We start from the raw sequence: 10,773 nt of genomic DNA, 5'->3' as shown, positions 1-10,773 counted from the left end.
GAGGATAATTATGCCTGGGACATGGTACTTGCCCTCAGTGTACAAGCTTATGAGGGGGAGATGCCATGCTCAGAACAATTACATACAGTATGAGGCTGAGTGTCCCACACGAGTTACAGGGGCTGGAGCAGGGAGAGACTGGGTGCCTAGAGCGCTGTGGCACTGCCTTGGACCACACCTCAGGTGTGGTGGAGAGGAGCAAGGGCCATTTCATCCAGCGAGGGCTGGGGGTTCCTTCCCATCTTGACAGATGGGGAGATTTTAGAAAGGACTGGGAGGCATTCTGGTTGTGGGGCTGTCATAAGCAAAGAGGCAACTGTGTGTTTGGATTCACTGGGTGCTGGGACTAGAACTCTCATGATGGGGTGTAAGACTGGAGACGTCCATAGACAGATGGTTTCTGCCTTTGTAGACAGGTAGGATTACACTTTGTCTTCTGGGTCCCGGCTGTGAGTAGCCTACGAGGTATTTGATCCTAGACCAGGTTTGGGGGGGTCAGTTGGATGGCAGAGTACACTGAGCCAAGAGATGGAAGAGAGAAAGGAGAAACTCAAAGCACAACCCAGGACTTGGGCTGGCTGGCCATGCAGGCATGAAGGAGCAAAGGGCAAAGGGTGACCCCACTGAGCCTCTGCATCCTTAACCAAATTTGACATGGATTGGGTGCCTGGGGGGCGCAGTTGGTTAAGTGGCTGCCTTCACCTCAGGTCATGATCCCAGGGTCCTGAGATTGAGTCCCGCATCGGGCTCCCTGCCTGCGGGAAGCCTGCTTCTCCCTCTCCCTCTGCCTGCCACTCCCCCTGGTTGTGCTCTCTCTCTCTGTCGAATAAGTAAATAAAATCTTAAAAAAAAAAAAAAAACTTGACATGGATCACATTAGAACATACTTGGTTTGTCACCTCTAGGTGCTTGTTCTTTTTCCATAAATGTTGGTATTTAAAAACTCATTTCTTGGGGCGCCTGGGTGGCACAGCGGTTAAGCGTCTGCCTTCGGCTCAGGGCGTGATCCCGGCGTTATGGGATCGAGTCCCACATCAGGCTCTTCCGCTATGAGCCTGCTTCTTCCTCTCCCACTCCCCCTGCTTGTGTTCCCTCTCTCGCTGGCTGTCTCTATCTCTGTCGAATGAATAAATAAATAAAATCTTTAAAAAAAAATAAAAACTCATTTCTTGCTTTTGTAATGAATAGGGGCTGAATTCTGTGCACAGAGATGACTGTTTTGTTTGTACTTGCTTAATGGTAAACAGCACTAAGGACATTTTGAAGGATGCCAAAACTACCTTTTCCATTTTATCAGTAATAACTTTTACTTTGGCGAATGGAGGGGCAATTGAATATTACTGTCTTAAAGCTCCCTGCTGTAGCAAAGATGCCCACAGGGGAGCTTGGGAGTCTACTTGGCAGAGGGCGCCCCTCCTTTATTCCCATGTGGAAAGAGACATCAATTTGGGGAGTGCTTGCTCCTTCCCCAGGTGTCTGTGGCCCACATTAATAATCTTCTGCAGTGAATTTCAAATTGTCTTTCCAATGAGCTGCAAAAGTACTTAAACCATTTATTTGTTCTGGTACTGAAATCAGAGTTACTCAGTAAACTCCCAAAGTGCCTGAACCACGAGAAGTCAAAGGTAAAATGACATGTTTAAAAGTTGCCATAAATGCTGGCAACTGGATGTGATGATAAATCTGAGCCATTTTACATGGTCAGTTGGGTCAATAATAAAAGACATGAACTTAAAATATATTTCTTCTTGCCTTTTGTGGCCATAAAGATCAATAAATTTTGTAAAATTTAAAGTTAATATGTGAGACATTTTGAATTTTATGTGAATGACTTGCATGGTGACAGTAACCATGTCGTGGCCCTTGGAACAGGAGGTAATTTATAGTTGATGGTTTCTTGGCAACATTCATATGTATTTTGGAGGTAATATTTAAAAATCACCCAGCACATGGTTTCTGATAAAATGCATAACTCAGGTACTTGGAGTTGTTTTATAGGAAAGATGAAGGCACATTGTGTAGTTGGGATCCGGGCACGTTGCTCCTCCCTTGGGAATTATGAGCTTGGAAACCTGGCTCCCACCAGGAATGATAAAGTGTGCCTGTGGAAAATGAGTCCCGGACTTGATCTCAGTGCCAGAGTGCTCCAAAATTCAGGGCTCTCCCAGGACTGTCTGCATTGTTCCTGTCTCGGCTGTGACCACTTGAAGCTGCAGGGGCAGGTGGGGCAGGGGAGAAAGGATTCCTTGCCTGAATGGGGGGTGCTGGGGCATGTGCTGTCACTGTGTCAGTGGGTACACTGTGTCCCAACCTCTACCCAGCCTTGAAGGCTTGCTCTCTGACACTTGGTTTGAGAGGACTGGGGAGAGGGATGGAGATGTACTTTCATAACCAAATTCTGCTTAGTATGGAGGCCTGTCTATTCTTTTTCTGCAGGAATGTGTGTGTGTGTGTGTGTTGGAGGGCTAATGTGCTCTCATGCTAGTTGTCGTAGCACTCTGCCCCTACTTGGAACAATCTCTTTCCAGGTGTAAGGGCTGGGTGAGCCTGGAAACTTAAGTTATCCAATTAGCTATTCAGTTTTAACTGGTATTTAATTGTAATGACTAAGATGGGTCTAGGGAGCTTTGTGCTCAGTGATTGACCTAGTTACATGGGGTAGGGGTGACAGGGAGAGCTTTTTTGAGATCATGGTACTTGATGTCTGAAGGATACTCTGGGAGGTATAGAGAGGAGAGGGAGTCTCAGGCAGAGCCAACAGTGCCTGTGATGGTCCTGGGGATGAAGAGGCTTAGCATTGTAGGAGAAACTGAGGTGGGTGGGGCACAGTGTGGGAGGTTAGAGGGGTGTAGTCCAAGGCTTCTGAGAAAGGCAGGTGCCAGGCCCATGGACATTGGATATCCAACAAAGGATTTCAGCAGGAGAGTGATGTGAACAGATTTAACAGATTTGTTTTAAGAATGTTGCTCTGGGGGCGCCTGGGTAGCGCAGTCGTTAAGCGTCTGCCTTCAGCTCAGGGCGTGATCCTGGCGTTCTGGGATCGAGCCCCATATCAGGCTCCTCTTCTGGAAGCCTGCTTCTTCCTCTCCCACTCCCCCTGCTTGTGTTCCCTCTCTGGCTGGCTGTCCCTCTGTCAAATAAATAAATAAAATCTTAAAAAAAAAAAAAAAGAATGTTGCTCTGACTTCTGCATGGGGAAGAGAGTGGGGGGTGGGAGGAGGGAGTGACAGAAGTCATGAGAGTAGTCGGGGCTATAGCAGTAGACCAGACAGGAGATCAGGGGGCCCAGGACTCAGAATCTGGCCATGGACACTGGGAGGAGTGAACAAATTCAAGGTGTCTTTGTTAATAGAATTGGCAGTTGTGGTTAGTTCTCGATCAAACGTTGTCTCTATTCTTTGCCTCCTTGCATCTTCCTTGTCCACTGACAGTCACTTCTAATCTGTTCAGCTTCTGATTGTAACAAGGGAAATGGTCACACGTCCCCAAAGATGTGTGCCCTTTCACTCCCTCACATACATGTGCATGATCTCTGACAGCATATACTTGTGAGCCCTGAAATTGCCAATGAAAGTTTATTTCCTCCTGGGTTCCAGTATTAGTCAGGATAGACTAAGTTTTGCTGCAGTAACAGAATTTCCCATAATCTCAGTGGCTTAACAGGACAAAGGTTGGCTGATTGTGAATGCTGTCTGTCCAACGAGAGAGATGCTCTGCTCCACACAGTCAGGGACCAAGGCTGGTAGGAGCACCTCGTTCTTTAGGCTGAACAATCTGGAACATGAGTCCCCCTTCACCTCTGCATTGAGGAGAGAGACTGGAGACTCCTGAGTTCTTCTTTGTGTGTCACTGCCACTCATGGGTCTGCCAGCACTCATCACCATGACCCTGTTTACAACAAGGAAGCTGGGAAATGCAGAGGAGCCCACTGAAATACTGGATAACCAAGTGAAACATTTGGTGAGTATTTCTGTTTCTTCCACAAGCCCAGAATCAAGGCAGAGGAGACCCAGTTAGTGAAAATCCAGACAGCTGGTGAAAAGGATTCATAGCTTTATACAGTGTAGGGAAAGTGGTTCTGTTACAGAGGGGCTAGTTCCCCAGAGCCATAGTCTGATGGGGTCACCAGAGGCCCTGTGGCCCAGGGTCTCACCTGGATCCCCATCCACCCTTTCCTAAGTATAGCATAGCACAGCCCTCTGCTTTGCCCTTCACCGTGGTGACACCCAGCCTCCAGATGGCCCTCCGTGATTCTTGACTCTGTTATTCCCTCCTACAGGCTGACTTGTATAACGGATATTGTGGAAGAGACAGCGTGACTCCTGAGGCCAGGTCAGACAGGACATTACCCCTTCTGCCATGCTATCTGGATGGCATGGATGATTCGCTCTGGGGGAAGCTGGCCACAACCTCGTGAGGACACTCTAGCAGCCCTTAGAGAGAGGGCCACCCGTGAAGGACTGAGGCCTCCTGCCGACAGCCAGCATTCACTTGCCAGTGGTTTGCACGCATCGTGTTGGGAGGGGATTCTCCTGTGCCATTCAGGTTTTCAGAGGACTGCAGCCCCTGGGGACAGCTGCCTGCAATCTCAGGAGATGGCATGAGCCAGAAACACCCTCCTCAGCCTCTCCTGAATTCCCGACCTGCCTAAATTTTATGAGATACTCAGTGTTTGTTGTTGTTGAATCTCTAAGTCTTGGATTAAATTGTTGTGCAGCAATGGATAACTAATACACCCCAAATTCAACAGACTTCTCCTTATGTCCTTGTGCTGTGCCACCGGGGGACGTTCCCAGATTCTCTGTAGACTTGACTGCTCCAGCCTTTGTGTTCCCACAGCATGTGGCTTTTCACTCGACTTCCTCTTTATTTCTAAATTGCATTAAAGTTGTTTCTTTCCTTGTCAGCCTCTTTCGTTTGAGGATGGACTGCTTGAGGACAGCAATCCCGTCTGGCTCACTCTTGTAACCTCATATTTGGTGGCATAGTTTGATGATAGCAGCAAACGCTTCTATAGCTATTAGTTTATACTTCGTGGTTCTAAGATCTTTACATATTTGACACATTTAATCATCCTATAACCTCTGATTGAGGTACTGTTATAAGCCTCAATTTTAAATCTGAGGAAACTGAGGCACAGAGAACTTGAGTAACACACCCAAGGTTGCACAACAGATAATTAGCAGAATCAGAATTATGAACTGAGCAGTCAGGCTCCAGGAAACCTGCTCTTGTCTTGCTCTGCTATCCAATATGGATTGTGTTTCTTGGGAAGGGAATGAAAAACTATCAAGTAGGCCAAGCACTCAAGGGACTGGGAAAAAAGATTTATGAGAAGAAGGAAAGTAGTGAGCATAGTAAGTCAGGAAATGACAGGGAAGGACAAATGGACAATGTTAGAATCTCAGAGAAATAAAGAGACTTCTCTTGCCTGGCAGAATAGTTTTCCAATTTCTAGGTTAGCAGCCTGATTGCAGTTGGGATTAAATCTATAGGAAATGCAGACAAGGGGTAGATCATGTGATTTGTGAAGTTAGGGAAGTCTGAAATAAAATGGAAATAGCCCAAAGGAAATCTGTAGCATTTCTGTTTGTTTCCATGTCTGTCTGGCTGTGAATGCCTTTGGGTGGGTCAGCCTAGCTCACTGCTTCCTTTAGGGCCCTCCAGACTCCTTGTATCTGGGTGAGTGTGGGGGACAGACACAGAAGACGTGGCAGCTCTGCGTGATGCTTGCTGCGCATTGCTGCAGGCTGCCCTTTCCCAGTGTGCACCCGGAGCGCTGGGCAGGAGGGGCGGCGCCAAGTACACAGTGCGTGGACGTTTGGGACTGCAGAGCCAGCAGAGGAATGCCCCAGGAGGACAGACAATACACGTCAGAAAAGCAACCAAGGGCGAAATAAGGTCCAAGACAGCCAACTGTTTGCAGAGCACAAGTTCTTCCTGGGTTTGGTCCAGACTGTTAAAAGGCTAGGCTGTTAAAGTAGAGAATGTGTTTGAGATGCTTAAGAGGAGTCCTGATTGTCATCACAGCCTGTTCGGTGTGCTCTTGGGAAGAGCCCATCTTCAGGGCAGGACTGTGTGGGGGAGGAGTCTGATCGTCCACAGACTGCCCCAGCTCCCGTGATGCCTGGCCATGGCAACGTCCATGTGTGTACCTGCTGAGCATCTGTCACCTGTGCTGGAACTGCTCATGTGCAGGTCGTACTTTCTAAGCCATCGATAACAAGGGTTGGCTTTGTAAAGACCTGCACCACTCGATGGTAGAGCGAGGGAGGGTGGTCATTCATCTTACCGGCAACAATGGGCAGAGGGAAGAAGAGCACCTATTTCCAGGCTGACAGGGGAGCTGCCCGTCAAAGGCTGCACTGAACTTGGGCTGCTTGCTTCTGCAGTGGCTCCGGTGGCCATCCCAAGCTTTGCACTGCCTCTAAGGAATCCTGCTCTTATTCTCCATTCATGACACTCTTCAGCAATGTGCCATTAGCAGCATCGTGCTCTGATCACTGAGTTTAGCAAAGGGCATTTTACGTTATGAGAGTACGAGATACACAGAGATAGAAAATTATAGGTACACAGAGCACATTATGGACCTCACTGTATTGCTGCCCTTAGAACGGCTTGCCTGGCACTGGCCTGGGAGGCAGCGTGTGCTGGCCTTGAAGCAGCTTGGAAGGTGCCCAGGTGCCTTTCTGGTGCCTTCCTCAAGGATGCTGTTCATGACTCACCCACTGTGGGAGGGGATGCTAAGGGAGGACCGGGTGGGGATTCCGCCATGGGTCAGCACTAGTAAGCGCTGCTTCTTCCAAATGACACCTTCTTTGCATCCAGTGGACAGTCTGAATCGTAATGCTGCCTAGGCTTTCTTCATGATGGCTGTGGGGGCACGTGGAGCCGGAGTGTGGTCTGGCGTGTAAGTGTCCACAGTGGTGTCACCTAAGTGACTTTGTCTTACTTTTCATATCATTTCTTCACTTCCTGTTTGTTCCGTTGTATTTTCTGTATTTTGAGCTGAATTAAATTCATTTTGGGGCAAGGTGGGGTGTTAACTAAGAAATAGATAAATATTTGTAATTGAGACAGTGGTGAATACGGAGTCCACCCTGGGAAGAATGATTCCATTGTTAGGGATGCCTGTCTAGTTATAGGGGAACGATTCCATCCCTTCCCTCCTTGGTTAGAAGTATATCGTTCTTGATGGATTCTTTGATACTGTGGTTGCTTATTCCATGCCAGGCCCCGTGGTCCGCCTGGGGCAGGTGATGCTGACCGCAAAGCTACATTCCAGTGGCAGGAAATAGGCAAAGACTCTATAAATGGGCAGTGACAGTAATTAGAAATGGGGCCTTCCTTCCTTGAAGGAAGTAAACAATCGGCAGAGAATGAGACTGGGGTGTCTTAGTCATATTGTGCCGCCATTACAAAATATCACAAACCAGGGGCTTCAACAATAGACGTTTATTTCTCACGGCTCTGGAGGCTGGAAGTCCAAGGTCAAGGTGCGGGCAAGGTAGATTTCATTCTGAGGACTCTTCTCATGGCTCGAGGGAGACTCTCGTCTGGCCATGAACTCACACGGCCTCCGGTTTGTTCATGCACGGTGGTGGGGGGGCATCAGTGAGCTCTCACGTCTCTTCTTATAAGGACACTAATCCTATTGTGTTCTACCCTTATGACCTCATTTAATCTTAAAAACCTCCCTAAGGGCCCTGTATCCAAAACAGTCACCTTGTGATTGGGGCTTCAACATACAGATTTTGGGGGACACAAATATTCAGTTCATAAGAGGGCGGGGGTGGGATCTACTTTCTGTAGAGCGATGAGGGAAGCCCCCTGTGAGGAAGGCAACACAGAAGTTGAAAGCTACAGGATGAGAACAAGTGGGCTTTGGGAGATGTAGGTGGGGAAGAGTGGGAGGGCACAGACAGGGAATGGCCAGAGCAAAGGCCCTGAGGCACCACTGAAGCCTGGTGTGGCTGGAGCTGCTGAGCAGGTAGAGGTAGCACAAGTTGAGTGGACAGATGGGCAGGGTCTTGTCAACCAGCTAGAGTAAGAAGTTCAGGTTTAAAGTTGCATCCAATGGGAGGATTTTAAGGGGAGCAATGTCACAATCTGGGTCAGACTTCAGAAGCTGTGTGGGAGGCGGATGGATTGGAGGGATTGGGATTAGAGGTGGGGAGCTGAGTGAGGAGACTGTTGCATCAGTTGGGGTAAGAGGGAGAGGGGCTGGGACCCAGGTGGCAGCCATGGTCTCGGGAAGTGAGTAGAGTCTGTTGATGGAGAAAACATGGGAGGTGGGGGAGAGGGGGCATTCAAGGGCAACTCCTCAGTTCTCACCAGAGTAGTCAGGTGCATGGTGATGCTCTCGACTGAGATGGGGGAGCACGAGGGGAGAGAGATGGTGTGTGCAAGGCTTACGGTCATGGTTAGTTACCCTTCCATTCATGCCTTTGCCTAGATGCTTTCATTCATTGCTAGAGCTATCCTTCCATTCATTGCTAGAGCCTAGACGCGTCTTCCAGGGAAAGGCTATCTCCTATGGACCCCTTCCAAGTGGAAGTCTCACGGACATCTCAAACTTAACTTGACCAAAGTGAGACTCTTCCCGGCTGGGAACCTGCGCCTTCATGATAACACCTGGCACCTATTCCTGCAGACCCGCCATTGTCCTAAACATTTCATACATATGATCTCGTCCTAGAAAGGACATGTGAGGCAGGGGTGTCTCTCAAGGAACGTGGATTCACCTGGAGAGCACGTAGGAGATGAGAAATTTGGAGGGCCTGGCCTGAGTCAGTACCGTTGCTCCCTGGTAGGAGGTGACAGGAGGCTACTACAGAGGAAGACAGTGCAGGAGGAGGGACATTGGGAGAAAGACACATGTAGAAGGAAGGATAGTGTTGTGTGTTGAAAGCCTCAGCGCTCCAGAAAGGTGAGGGAAGCGGGCCCTGCCCTGGACCTGGTGACCTTGGGAAGAACATGTTCTCTTGTCCCTTATCCATGCTGTTTGAGTCCCTAGGGAGGGACCAGGGGGTTCTGAATGCAGAGTTTGCAGGCGTGGGCCACGGGGCTCATGGCTAGATGTGCTGCTGGCCCATGACTGCTGAATGCTTCAGCTGGGGGCGCCCCTTTGGGTGAAAAGGATGAGGTCCTAGAGACTGGAGGATGGAGCTGGGCTGGCTGGGGAACCTGAGGAAGAACACGTGTCCTCTCACAAGCCTTTGTTCCATTTCCCTGGCTGCTTAATAAACAGGCCTAACATCCCCAGACCAAGAAAGCAAGGGGGTGGCTGTGAGAAAGTAGAGGATCATATGAAATTTGTAAACGTGGGTCCGTGCTACAAAAAAGAAATTCTTGTGAGTGTCAGTATTTTGTGAGCCAGAGCTTGAGGGACCGAATTTCCTTAATACAGTAATAACAAACATTTCCCTTCTGTTCATGACTTCATGTAAATATTTCCTTCATTTTAAGCCACTGAATTGACAGTGAAACAAAAAATAAAGGCATTTAGATATCTACTTTAATTTGAAGAACTGACTGACTTCAGGAGAAAGACACACGGTCATCTTGGGCCCCTGTGTTTGTCATGGACTAGCTAAATCATCACGTGGGTGTTTCCGATGCTGCTGGCTGAGAGCTCCAGGCACTAAGACACTATTTCAAATTCTTGCAATGGCTTTAAAATTCCTGGTTTCATCAACCTAGGTGAAAGAATAAATTCTTACCAGTTACTGTGTTACAATTTATTTTAACCTCCAATTGTAGGATAGGTTTTGAGTCAGGATTGCCCTTACATTTTAATCCCAGTCCCACTAAGGGGACTTCGGGCAGTCTTGCTTCTGTCTTGGAGCTTCTGGCATCCTGTAATGCAAAATGGGTGTGATTGCTCCTCTCTCAGATCAGTCTTGAGGAGTTACCAAAAAAATGGCACACGTACAAGCACTCAGATCAATAAATATGTCTTCTTACTTTTTTGTTTCCATGTTGTTCCCATCTAATCTGATTACCCAGGTCAAGAGTTTGCCTGGCTCAGTAAAAGAGGAGACCCAACTCTTCCAAGTGGGACAGCTTCCCTAGCAGTGTTTTGTATGCTGGATCTCCTCCACATCGTTTGGCCATGGTCCGTGTGGGCACTGAAAAGGGGAGATAAATTAATGCACTAGGGAAATGGAAAAAGGCTAGTGCTTGGCAGGCGCCCGGGGAAGGAACAGAGTCTTGTGACTCTGGCCACATGTCAGCTTGAAGACTACATTTCCCAGCTGCCTTTGCAGCTGGATGTGACCAGAGAGGAAGTGCTGTGTGGGAATTTGGAGGCAGTCCCTTAAGGGAGGCCATTAGGCTGGGCCCTACAATTCCCATTTTGCCCCTCCTCTTTCCCCTTTTCTGGGATGTGGATAGGATGGCTGGAACCACAGGTGATTCTGAATGAGGTCATGAGCTGCAGACAGTAGAGAAGAAAGATGGAGGTAGCTTATACGTGTTCTCTAGATGAATCCAGATTCCCTGAGCCATCTGTGCCTCCCATTTCTTCATATGCAGGATTGAGTATTGGTACCAAACCCATCTCCCAGGGGCATCTCTAAGATGAGAAAATATGTAGAAACTGTTGAGGATAAGGCAGCCTGCAGTGGTAGGTGTCAGGTGTTGTGAAGGCTCTGGTTCCCAACTGGCAAGTGTGTTGGTTTGGGCTGGTTAGTTGCTGACCTCCTAGAGCTACCGTATTAACCCTGGACTGCCCATTTTCTGTCTTCAGTGCGAGAGAATAAACCCTCCTCT

The sequence above is a fragment of the Ursus maritimus genome, unplaced genomic scaffold, assembly GCF_017311325.1.
Source record: "Ursus maritimus isolate PB19 unplaced genomic scaffold, ASM1731132v1 scaffold_6, whole genome shotgun sequence".
Lineage (NCBI taxonomy): Eukaryota > Metazoa > Chordata > Mammalia > Carnivora > Ursidae > Ursus > Ursus maritimus.
Note: the sequence above shows the minus strand (reverse complement) of the source record.